Here is a 12,723-nt window from a genome sequence, read left to right as displayed (position 1 = left end):
CTGCAGGAGGCTGTGAAGGCTACAACTAGAACAGAGTTTAAAGAGAAGTGAGATCAATTCATGGAGGTTGGGTCCATGGAGTGCTATTAGCCAGGGGGTAGGAGTGGTGTCCCTGCCCAAAGTTTGTGGAAGGCTGGAGAGGGATGGCACGAGACAAATGGCTTGGTCACTGTCTTCGGTCCATCCCCTCCAGGGTCCCTAGGGTTGGCCGCTGTCGGCAGACAGGCTACTGGGCTAGATGGACCTTTGGTCTGACCCAGGACGGCCATTGTAAGCTCAGGGCTCAGGGTTGGGGGTCTCAGTGGACCACCTTGATTTTCATGCACACTTGCTCCTGGGTGGCCAGGCTGGCAGCTCTCCTGCCCTAGACAGCCACTTTCCTGTGCCTAGTGCGGAGGTCGTGGACGAGGTCCACGATGTCCGCACTAGCCCAGGCGGGTGCCCGCCTCTTGCGGTCCCGGGCAAGCTCCCGGGAGCCGCCAGCCTGGTCCTGGGAAGAGAGGGAGGGCTGGGGGGCATCGGGTGGATGGCTCGAGCCGTGCCAGGTGCAGGGTCTGCTGACTGGGTGTTGGACTGGGTGTTGGGGGTGTTAAGGGCTCCGGGGCCGGGAGGGGGGCAGTAGAGTTTCCCTGGTGTTGGCCAGAGTGGCCATCAGGGAAAGCTGGGGAGGGCTAGCCTCCCACTAGTTCGAATTAAGGGGCTACACACCCCTTAATTCGAACTAGTAAGTTCGAACTAGGCTTAGTCCTCGTAGAATGAGGTTTACCTAGTTCGAACTAAGTGCTCCGCTAGTGCTCAACTTTGTAGTGTAGACATACCCATATACTCCAGCCCCCTAATCTTTTCCATTGCCCTCTGCTGGACCCTCTCCAATGTGACCACATCCTTTTTGTAGTGGGGGGCCCAGAACTGGACACAATACTCCAGATGTGGCCTCACCAGTGCTGAATAAAGGGGAATAATCACATCTCTGGATTTGCTGGCAATGCTTCTCTTAATGCAACCTAATATGCCATTAGCCTTCTTGGCTACAAGGGCACACTGTTGACTCATATCCATCTTCTCATCCACTGTAACCCTCAGGTCCTTTTCTGCAGAATTACTACTTAGCTGTTTGGTCCCCAGCCTGAAACAATGCTTGGAATTCTTCCGTCCCAAGTGCAGGACTCTGCACTTGTCCTTGTTGAACCTTATCAGATTTATGTGGCCCAATCCTCCAATTTGTCTAAGTCATTCTGGACCCTATCAGTGCCCTCAAGCGTATCTACCTCTCCCCCTAGTTTACTGTCATCTGCAAACTTGCTGAGGGTGCAATCCATCCACTCATCTAGGTCATATTGAACAAAACCGGTTCTAGAACCGAACCTTGGGGCACTCCGCTAGAAACCGACTGCCATCCTGACATCAAGCTGTTGATCACTACCTGCTGGGCCCGGCCTTCTAGCCAGTGTTCTATCTATCTTACCGTCCATTTATCCAATCCACATTCCCTTAACTTGCTGGCAGGAATATTGTGGGAGACCATATCAAAAGCCATGGGAAAGTCAAGGTATATCACATCCACTGACTTTCCCTTGTCCACAGAGCCAGTTACCTCATCATAGAAGCTAATCAGATTAGTCAGGCATGACTTGCCCTTTGTGAATCCATGCTGACTATTCCTGATCACTTTCCTCTTTTCCAAGTGCCTCAAAATGGATTCCTTAAGGATCCCTTCCATGATTTTTCCAAGAACTGAGGTAAGCCTATAGTTCCCAGGATCATCCTTCTTCCCTTTTTTGAAGATGGGCACTACATTTGCCTTTTTCCAATCATCCGGGACCTCTCCTGATCTTCACGACTTTTCAAAGATAATGGCCAAAGGCTCCTCAATGACATTTGCCAACTCCCTCAGTACCCTCGGATGTATTAAGTCCGGACCCATAGATTTGTGTACGTTTAGCTTTTCTAAATAGTTCCTAACCTGTTCTTTAGTCACCAAGGGCTGTCCATCTTCATCCCATCTTGCGTCACGTAGTGCATTAGTCTAGGAGCTGACCTTGTCCATGAAGACAGAGGCAAAGAAAGCATTAAGTACTTCAGCTTTCAACACATCATCTGTCACGAGGTTACCTCCTTCATCTAGTAGGGGCCCCACAGCCTCTCTGATCACCTTCTTCTTCTTAACATGCCCGTAGAAACCTTTCTTGGTTATCCTTCACATCCTTTGCCAGTCACAATTCCTATTGCGTTTTCGCCTTCCTGATACCCCCGCCAGCATTCTCGAGCTATACATTTATAACCCTCCCTGGTCATTTGTTCAAGTTTCCACTTTTTGTAAGCTTCCTTTTGGTGCTTAAGTTCACCAAGGATTTCCCCTGTAAGCCAATCTGGTCACCTACCATGTTTGCCTCTCTTGCTACGTATCAGGATGGTTTCTTTCTGCGCTTTCAATAAGGCTTCTTTAAAATACTGCCAGCTGTTCTGGACGCCTTTTCCCTTCATGTTAGCATCCCAGCAAATTCTGCCCATCAGGTCTCTGAGGGAGCTGAAGTCTGCTTTTCTAAAGTCCAAGGTGTGCATTTTACAACTCTCTTCTCTTCCTTTGGTCAGGATCCTGAAATCTACCATCTCATGATCACTGCTTCCGAGGTTGTCACCCACTTCTACTTCACATATTAGTTTCTCCCTGTTTGTGAGCAGAAGATCAACCTGCGCACAGCTCCTGGTCAGATCCTTCAGCACTTGTACCAAGAAGTTATCCCCAACATTCTCCAAAAACTTCCTGGATTGGCTGTGAACTGCCGTATTGGTCTCCCAACAGATGTCAGGGTAATTAAAGTCCCCCACGAGAACCAGGGTCTGCAATCTGGAAGCTTCTCTCAGTTCTCTCAGCCTCATCTACCTGATTTGGCAGCCTGTAATAAACACCAACCACAACATCACTGCTGTTGTATGCACCTCTAAACTTAACCCATAGACTTTCAACAGGTTTTTCTCCCTCTATATACTGGAGTTCTGAGCAATCATAGTGCTCTCTGACATATAGTGCAACTCCTCCTCCTTTTCTCTCCTGCCTGTTCTTCCTGAACAGTCTATACCATAGTGCTCCAGTCATGAGAGTCATCCCACCAAGTCTCTGTTATCCCAGTTAAATCATATTGATTGGTCTGGGCCAGGGCCTCCAGTTCTTCCTGTTTGTTGCCCAGGCTTCTCGCATTAGTGTACAAACACCTCAGATAACCAGTTGATTGCCCTATCTTCTCCATTCGAATCAGGGTCCTCTTTTCTTGCTCGTTCCTCTTTGCATTTCTTCCCGGTATCTGACTTTCCCACCCCTCTCAAGGTTTTGGTCACCGTCCCCCAGTGAATCAGACCATCACCTAAAGCTTATCACCTAATAAACCATCTTGTTAGTCTTTCAAGTGCTGCATAGTTGTCTTTTGTTACAGTAAAACCAGACTAACACAGCTACATCTCTATTACTATTCCTCATCTATAGTATGCTGAGTAAGTTTCAGTTGGGTTCTTTCACTCTGGATCATTATTCAAGAATCACCTGAAATGGTGAGCAGGGTTGATTTTAAGTGTGTGTTGATTTAATGTTTATTCCAACCTGACTTTTATTTTAGACGTTTGACAATACAGTCAATGGAATTCACATCTCGGTTCCACTGTGGTTAGTTATACAATCCTTTTATTGCTGAAACTGTTCCTTGTACTGAGAGCGATTATCAATGCTCTTTTCCCCAAAATGAGAGGGTGGATCTTACAACTGATCACAAACATAAAGCATGCCAATGAGCACACCTCATTCTTTAGAGAATCACTACTCTGTATGGTGTTGAGGCTACATGGGTAACATGTCATGATTAGGCAGAAAGTCAAAGTCTGCTTCATTAATAAATGAGAGGATGAAGAGCCTGCGTAACTATTTGCATTTACATAGTAAAGTTTCAGCTTGTGGCTTTTAAACTGAATCCCCTGTTGTCAGGATTTCAGTTGGCTGGCTTCCGAAATGGCACTAATCCTACACAAGTAACCATTAACAACAATATCCTTCTACTGTATATATGTGTTTTATGGAAAACAACTTACTTTTGTAAACACAATGGGCCCAATTCCAATGATGTCAGCAGAGCTACAATTTGTTGGCCTGAGAACTGTAAATTGCCCGATTTTTTAAATTGTGACCACAATTTTAATTTTAAGTCTGACATATATTTCCCCCTTATAATTAAAAAGCATTAATTGTTCTAAGTTCCAACAGCCAAAATGTTTTTGATTAATTATCAAAATGGTAATTTACTATTAACTGATTACTTGTCAGACCACAATGCATTTAAGTTAATTTGTTAATTTAAAATTGCATTAATTGAAATTTAAATCTACAAATGAAGGCATATCTACACTTCAGACAAAGCTAACAGGTTATAAATTAAACCATGGGTACACTTCATAATTAGAATACAGTGACTTCAGCCTGTTCTAAGCTCAAAAGGCTACACACTAGTGTCAAGCTGGCAGACTTTACAAATTAATTTAACTCTTGTCTAGATAATCACCCAATATTTTATCAAAACTCTCGAGGAACTTTTACATTTTGTAAATTAAGTTTTGCAGGCAAGAATCTAGAGGGACTTAATCTAACCTCTTTTAGAGTGGAAAAACTATTTATTCCAGTACTTCATTAAGCATAGGTCACAAAAACGAGACACTAACAATTTTTTCCTGATGACTATCGTGTCCCAGACTTGGACAGCTCATTGAGTGTAAATCTGAGGAATGTAAATTCTGGGATCTCTAGTGCAGTTTGCAAATAAGCAGTGATCAGCAATCAGAATTTACTCTTCTGATTGTATTTTTAAAGAACAAGGATGCTTCTGCCAGTGGGATTTAAAAGAAAAACTACCATTTTCCTCTGTCGCTTGGTCATGGCACTCAACAGAGTATGAAAATGAGTAGACTGAGTTTAACTGTAACTTTATCATAATATAGTAAATGGGGATTTAATATAGACATCCCAGGTTATGGTCTGAATTTAAGAGGACACACTTAAAAGAGACACTGGGAAGGCAGAGGTAAGGGTTCCAGGATGCTGAGGAAGTAGGCAGAAGGTGGTGGGGATCATGAAATGATTTCATAGTCTGTCTGTCTCTCTCTCTACTGATTTCAGACTATTCATCAAAGTAATTGTCCTCAGATTATTCAAGGTAATTATCCTCAGAATCTATATTGGGAGCAGGGAAGACACAGCATCTGCTGTGCAAGGCAATGATCTCTGGAACTAGATCCCTCAGTTGACTGAAAAGAAACAGAATTTACAGGGCATGCTGCATGGCTTATTTATTTACATACATCTTTTGGGAACAGGTAGGCTGAATAAGAATTATTTCTCTTCTTTTTCTTAGAGGATTTTGTTATTATTTTGGTGATTTTTTTTATTTTTGTCATCTTAATGCACCTAAACAAGTGTGATAAACATTATATTACACACTGGAAAAAGTCAGGGAAAAATACTAACAATAGTCTCTCAACTTTTCATAACTTTTTAAAATCTTGAATTTAGGATTTTCCTCTCCCCAACCCGTAGTGATAGTGTTCCAGACTCTGGAACAATGGCTATGATATCACTAAAAGACCATCCAGCTAGTAAGGTTGTGGCTACCCTAACCATATTCTATAATATCGACTTCCCTTCATCCATATATCTGGATACTGTGATAGAAAGGTAGTTGTATGCAACTTATTTTGGTAGGTGAGAGTGGGCCCAGTCTGTTGAGATGATGATGAGTGTGCCATCTACCGCTGAAAACAACAGGGGTGGAGGATGCTCAGCACCTCACAGGAATAAGCTCATAGAGGGAGGTTGCCCCATTACCTGTTCCAACATGGTTGTTCCTGTTCTTAAGGTTAAAGAAGACAAGGGGAAGCTATTTCTGTTTGAAGTTGTGAAGTCAGAAACACCATTCTGTGCTAGAGTCATATCACCCAAGATACTGCTGTTCAGACAAAACTCAATACCTAATAGCTGGGTACAGAAAAATCAGGAACTAGGTTCTTGATTTCTGTGTGATGTTCATTTCCAGCTACAAAGAGAGAATACAGAAGTATTAAATCAAGTTGCTCTTAAATGTAGCTAATGTAAGAAGTATTAAAGAACCTACCATTGTGATAAAGATTGTGAATAAGGTTGACAATACTACCAAATGAATCATTAATTTTGTGTACAAAGTGTTTCCCCCATGCATCCTAACAACCAATTCATATAACTCTGAATCTGAGTTGTAATAGCAAAAACGGATGCCAGAAATTCTATGAAATATTCACAACATATGCAGATTTTCAAGTGGAGGGTTGTTTACAATCTTATTTTCCACAATTTTTAATATAAAAGTTATACATCTTTTTCACTGCATTTTTTCAGTGAAAGCGCTTAATATGGATTTGACATTTTTATCAAGGTTATTCTTGGCTCATTACCTTACCATTTGTCTACCTTTATGTTTTTGTTCAGAGTCACACAAAATATTGACAAAACCCAGAGCCTGGGTGATTTTTATAGTATTTATCCTAAAACCACACTTTATTATCTTCAAAGACTATGTTGCCAAGATTTCAGAGGTTTGAAACAAAGGTTAACCAAATGTTACAGCAACCAACTAAGCAACCATGACTTTGTTTCAAGGCTCTTTACTGTTGTTTTATACATGACAGCAAGTGAAAGATTAATAAAATGCTTTATGTTCTTGTGGCTGTCCTACCACATCTTTCATGGAAACTCCCTGTGAAATAAAACATTCAAAACACGGAGTCAACATAATACATTTTCTATCTAAAGAAACAACAGTCCATGTTGCTATAAGGAGTGATTCCTTTGGCACACTGGCCAGTCATTCAATTATCATAAGACCAAACCCTGCCTTTACCTTCATGGTAGAAAAGTATTCCCAAAGCCAGGGGTGGGCAAAAGGGCCTCTGTGGGCTGAATCTGGACCAACAAGCAGGTTGATCTGGCCTGTGGAGGCCCTGCCACTCCTCCACCCCCAGGCCAATTATGGTCTGGGGGTGGGGGAATGCATGAAGCTTCTTCCTGCCCTGCCAGGAGCATGCGGCACTTTATAGTGCGATGTGCTGCTTGCGGGGTGGGAGGAGACGTCATGCACTCCCCTGCCCCCAGGCCCTGATTGGCCTGGGGAGCTACGTGAAGTTTCCTCGGCCCATCCCCTGCCCTGCGAGGAGCACGTGGCACTTCAAAGTGCCACCGGGGTCAGTTCACCGACATCTATGTCGGGTGGTCGGGGAAGGTGCACGACACCTGTCTTTAGGAACTCTACCATGTTTCAGAAGCTGCATGCTGAAACTTTTTTCCCCGACTGCACCATCAGGCTCAGAGACATTGACATGCCCATCTGCCTGCTGGGGGATGCTGCCTATCCCCTCTTGCCTTGGCTCATGAAGCCATGTACTGGCCACCTCGACCCCTCTCAAGAAGGGTACAATGCCAGGCCTAGCAGGGTCCACATGGTTGTTGAGGGAGCCTTCAGCTGTTTGGAGGCATGTTTCAGATGCCTCTTCTCCTGGCTGGACCTCGGAGAGCACAACATTCCACACGTAGTGGCTGTGTGTTGTGTATTCCACAATGTGTGTGAGTGGAAGAGGGAGGCCTTCCTACCAAGGCGGAGGGCGGAGGCTGACTGCATTGGCAGGGCCTTTGAAGAGTCGTACATGGCTGCCATCTGGCGGGACCATCAGGGGCCATGCACATCTGGGAGCCTCTGAGGTAGAGTTTCTCCCCTGGGGCCCAGAGACACACTCCACTGGGCTGCCCCACCAGGGGCTTCTACTTCACTCCTCACTGCCTTTCCTCCAGTAACCTCTCCCTTCCCCCTTTCCCTGCTAACACATTAGACCACAAATTTGTTTTTGAAAAACTGCAAACACTGAATGTTTTTATTTGGAGTCAAAGTAACTGGGGAGGGCCTGAGGAAAGAACCTGGGAGAAGGGGGGGATGAGGGAGCTGGAAGGGGGAGGAAGGGTGAGGAGAGCTCAGGGCTGGGACTGGGAGTGGCGCCTGGTTCTGCGGATCCCACCGCCACAGGTACAGGGGCTGCAGGATCCATGGGGGAGAGAAGCAGGAGTGGGAGTGGGAGTGGGAGGAGGAGCTCCAGTGACAGCAGGAGTGGGAGCAGAAGCTGGAGCAGGAGCAGGCATCATGCTGACAACGAGGGAGTGCACATCCACGCACATGGAGCAGCCCACTCACTGCAGCTGGATGTCCTCCTGGAGCTTGCGGTCAATGGTCTGCTCCAAGGATTGGAGTGCTGCGAGGTGCTGCCCCTGGAACTCATCCATGGGTCTGTGGTGCCTACGGATCCCCTCGGGTTCAGGAGGCTGTCCCGGGTGTTGTTGATGCCCTCTTTTGCAGCTGGTCCGGCTGCGGAGAATAAAGAAATATGGTCAGTCATCCCGGGGGAACTGTGCCTCAAGTCTAGCCCTCATCTGTGAGCTGAGAGTGACAGTTCTCACCTCAGTCAAAGGTGACATGATTGATCAAGGCCACGTGCGCTCTGGCCAATGGGCCTATCCCTATGGAGGCCCAGATGTCCCCAGCAGTGGGTGCTGCCCCGAGAGTGTGGGCATGCCCGTGTGCCATATGCAGGACTGCTTAGTGTGTGTGTGTCAATGTCCCCAGCCTCCTTCTACAGGTGGCTTATGGAGAGAGGATGTCCAGTCACAAGCATGGCAGGTCTCTTCAGACACCCTATGGTCAACAGCACAAGGATCTTCTGTGGCAGCCTCTTGGGGCTGTTTTGGCCGGGAGCAGCGTGACATGTGATCCCATGTGTACAGGCTGCTGTGTGATCCCCAAGCTGCAAGGGCCAAGAGAGGAGCACCCAGCTACCCTCGCCACCCACCCCCTCCAGCCCCTGTGTGTGTAGGGAAAGTGATAGCACTCACATGATGTTCCTTCCCTGGCCTCGGATGATGCCTGGGACACGTCCACAGTGAGGGGTGCTCCACGGTCAGGAGGGTGCTGATGCTGGCCTTCTCCGGCTCCTCCTGCTCCTCTGCCTCCTCATCTCTCCCCACCTCTGACCCCCATGAGGACAATGACAGGCATCTTGAGCCTGAAGTCCACAACCGTATGCAGGGGGAAGGCACTGCCTCACCCCCTAGAATGCAGTTCAGGTCTTTGAAGTAAGGGCAAGTGTGGGGTTTTGTCCCAGAGAGGGAGCTGCCCTCCTTGGCCCTGGCATATGCCTGGCGGAGCTCTTTGACTTTCATCTGCACCTACTCCTGGGTGCGGATATGTCCTTTTGTGGGCAGGCTCTCGGCCATGAGGCTATAGACATTGGCATTCTTGCGCCTGGTACGGAGATCCTGGAGGTTGGTCCCAAACCTCAATAAGGTCCAGGATCTCCACACTAGACCAGGAAGACGTGTGTCTTTTTCAGCCCCTAGCAGGCTCCTGGGAGCTGACTGCGTCCCTGGGAGCAGTGGCCCACTGGGTGGGAGCAGCAGACGGGTTCATTTTGGGGGAAAAGCAAGGCAGGGGCAGCTGCAGGGTGGCTATGGGCTGTCAGGGCCTCCTGTGTGCTACAAGCCCTTTCAGCTGAGGCTGCAGCTTTAAGGGCTCCAGAGTGGGGGGAGAGGAGGGAGAGGGAGGAGGGGAATAGAGTTTGGCTAAGTGTGGACAGAGCAGCCCAGCAGGGCAGCCTGGGAAAGGCTGGAGGTCCTTTATTTTGAAATAACAGCTGTTCCCTGTCTACACAAGGAACTATTCCGGAATAGGTGTTATTCTTCATAGAACGAGGTTTACAGAAACCGGAATAAGCCATCCTCTATTTCAAAAATAATTTTGAAATAACAGAATTGCTATTTAGACGCTCACATGGTTATTTCAGAATAATGTCTGGTATTCCAAAATAACTCTGCTGTGTGGACGCACCCTTCGTGTGGTTCTGCTGCCCAATAACAAGAGGGCAGGTTTGGCAGTAAATATCCAAGGGTAAAGAGCTTGGAAACATGCAAGGGGGAAGGACTGAGGTGAGAGAAAGGTTAATTCCCAGCTCAGATGGAGCTATGCACAGTTGCTAAAATCAAACAAATGCTCTAAAATTAGCAATCTAGCCCTGACTACACTAGCAACAGTGTGGGCTAGCAACCTGAGCACAACTCTGCCTGACCTCTAGATGTATATGTGGACAGCTCCCACACAGTGATTTTCAGACACTCTAGTGAGCAGAGCTCTATATGATGTCTACTCAATAAGGGAGTTGCACTTCCCAGTGACTGGCAGGCAAACCTTCAAAGGTGGGAAGCTCAGGCAAAAGCCGCATCAGTCACAATGGCTATTTCATTCACTAGATACAGTGTAGTGCAGTGCACCAATACCACAGATACAGTAGAATCACACACACAGTACCAACTGATTTGCCTTAATTAGCTTTTTGGTCCCCCTAAACCACAAAAGATCTTACATTTTGCTTTTCTTTTCCTTTTTATCAGTCATCTCAGTGCTTCCATGAATAAACTAGACAAGAGCAACTGCAGAGCAACATGACATGGCTCCTGAATCCAAGTTATTTTATTTACAGTTGTGACCAGCGTACATGCACATCTGCTTTTCATCAAAATGGCTAAAAACCCATAGTACAGACAGCTAATAGGAATGTTTGGCAACCACCACAATGACACAGTGAATGATAAAGACAGGCTATTCCACAAGTGACCCATGAAGCCCTATAATTTCAATAAGAGCTGTAGATACACACACAAAACACTATAGGCACGTCTAAACTACATCCTCTGTCGAAAGAGGAATGTAAATGTGGCAAATTGAAAGTGCAAACGAAGCGCTGATTTAAATAACCTGTGCTTCATTTGCATATTCGTGTCCAAGCGCTTTTTCAAAAAAGGGTTTTTTGAAAGTGAAAGCACAGTCTAGATGTGGTTCTTTTGGAAAAAGCCTCCTTTTTTGAAAGAACCCGTACTCCTCATTTTTTCAGAAGTAAGGGTTCTTTCGAAAAAGGGGAGGGTTTTTTTTTAAAGAACCATGTCTAGATTGTGCTTTCACTTAAAAAAAAAGACCCTTTTCCAAAAAAGTGCTCAGATGTGAATATGCAAATGAAGTGCAGGATATTTAAATCCGTGTTTCATTTGCACTTTTGATTTTCCTCATTTACATTCCTCTTTAGACAGAGGAATGTAGTCTAGACATAGCCTATGCGAACAACATTATGAAGGCATTATGTTTGTAAAGTTACAGACTAACACAGCTACCCCTCTGAGCTATATGAAGGATTGGACTGATGCAAAAAAGAAGGAAATTCAAAGTTAAGACAGTTCTTGTGCATAGAGGTTAATGTTTTAGTGAATCTAATATGTCTGTGCTAATCACAGTGCTTCCTCTTCTAGGCAATTTAATATACAACATGAATTAGATGTTTTGATGCTTTAATTCAGAGAGAGACAAACTACAGCCCATGGGCCACATCCCAGTCAGTCCGGCCCCAGAATGGGTGCTGGGGGAATATGGTACAGACAGCCTTCCCAGGAGGAATGAGCTCAACTCCTAGGCAGCACAGCAAGCATGGAAAACTAGCCCCCAACCCCTCCCCTTCTGCCCATCCTGCCTGTAAGCTCAGCTCTGCCAGAGTCTGGGCAGTGCAGTTGCTCTGGGCAGTGCAGTCAGGGGGCAGGGAATTCTGGGGACAGGAAGTGGGGAGAAGGCAGGTTGGATAGGAGGTGGGGATTGGGCCATTCATGGCTGTTTGAGGAGTCAACAATAAACAAGGGGAAAAGAAAAAAAAAGTCTCTTGTAGGCAGAGACATTTTTTTGTCACTGAAACTGAGTGTTTTCCCCAACCAAAGTTGCATTGCAGGGTATATGCTCTCAGCTTTTGGTGACAAAACTTGGTAGTGTAGACAAAGCCTTAGAAATTATCTTATTAGTTTGGTCCTGTAAGGTACATACCAACCCACTGAACTCAACTGGCATCCAAGTATGACTAGCCATCACTTACCTTCAAGGTTCCCTCTAAGCTGCGCAGTTGGCACAGCCCTTCAGCTGCTTAATGATCCCTGCTCAGCCAGAGGCTCAGGGCTCTGCACATAGAACTACCTGGTTGGGGGAGGGGCACTTCTCCCTCAGCTATAGCAGAAACTCCCTGAAGACAGAGCAACAAGTCTCTCCTAGCCAGTAGGGACATGTCCCCTCCCAACCGGCTGGGAGAGACTTGCTGCTCTGTCTCCAGCTCTGTGCGTAGAGCTCTGAGTCCCTGGCTGGGTGGGGCCCATTAAGCAGCTATGGGGTCATGCTACCACACAGCTTAGAGGGAACCTTGCCTATAATTCTGGGTGTCTGTATCCAGGGCAGCTGATGGGGCAAGGGAGGGTGCAAAAGGGGCAACTGCCCCATGGCCTAAGGGTCTCAGCTGCTTCGAATGCCATGGCCAGAACCCTAAGCAATTTAAAATAGCTGCCAAAGCCCCAGAGGGCACAAGCTGGGCAGTGCTGAATGGCTGGCTTGGGGAGGCTGTTCCCCAGTCCCACTGCTTCCACCCGAGGTTTCACCCCTTCTGGGCACCTAGAGCCAGCCCAGGGGCCCAGCAATTCTGTCTGCAGTTCTATTTGTGCCCTGTAATGTATTTTATTTTGAAAATACTTAATTTGTGGATATATTCAGGCTAAGATACTAATACAGCTTTAAGTACCTGCTGTGTGAAGACATTTTTGTT

General features: G+C 46.3%; 1 protein-coding gene across 10 annotated transcripts in view; it reads right to left on the bottom strand.

The window, feature by feature from the left end:
• Positions 1-12,723, bottom strand: part of SBF2 (SET binding factor 2) — a 651,649-nt gene that overhangs the window by 216,708 nt on the left and 422,218 nt on the right. The gene's annotated exons all lie outside the window — the stretch shown is intronic.

This window comes from Pelodiscus sinensis, chromosome 4 (genome assembly GCF_049634645.1).
Source record: "Pelodiscus sinensis isolate JC-2024 chromosome 4, ASM4963464v1, whole genome shotgun sequence".
Taxonomy (NCBI): domain Eukaryota; kingdom Metazoa; phylum Chordata; order Testudines; family Trionychidae; genus Pelodiscus; species Pelodiscus sinensis.
The sequence above is the reverse complement of the archived record's forward strand: the minus strand, read 5'-3'. Positions and strand labels throughout refer to the sequence as shown.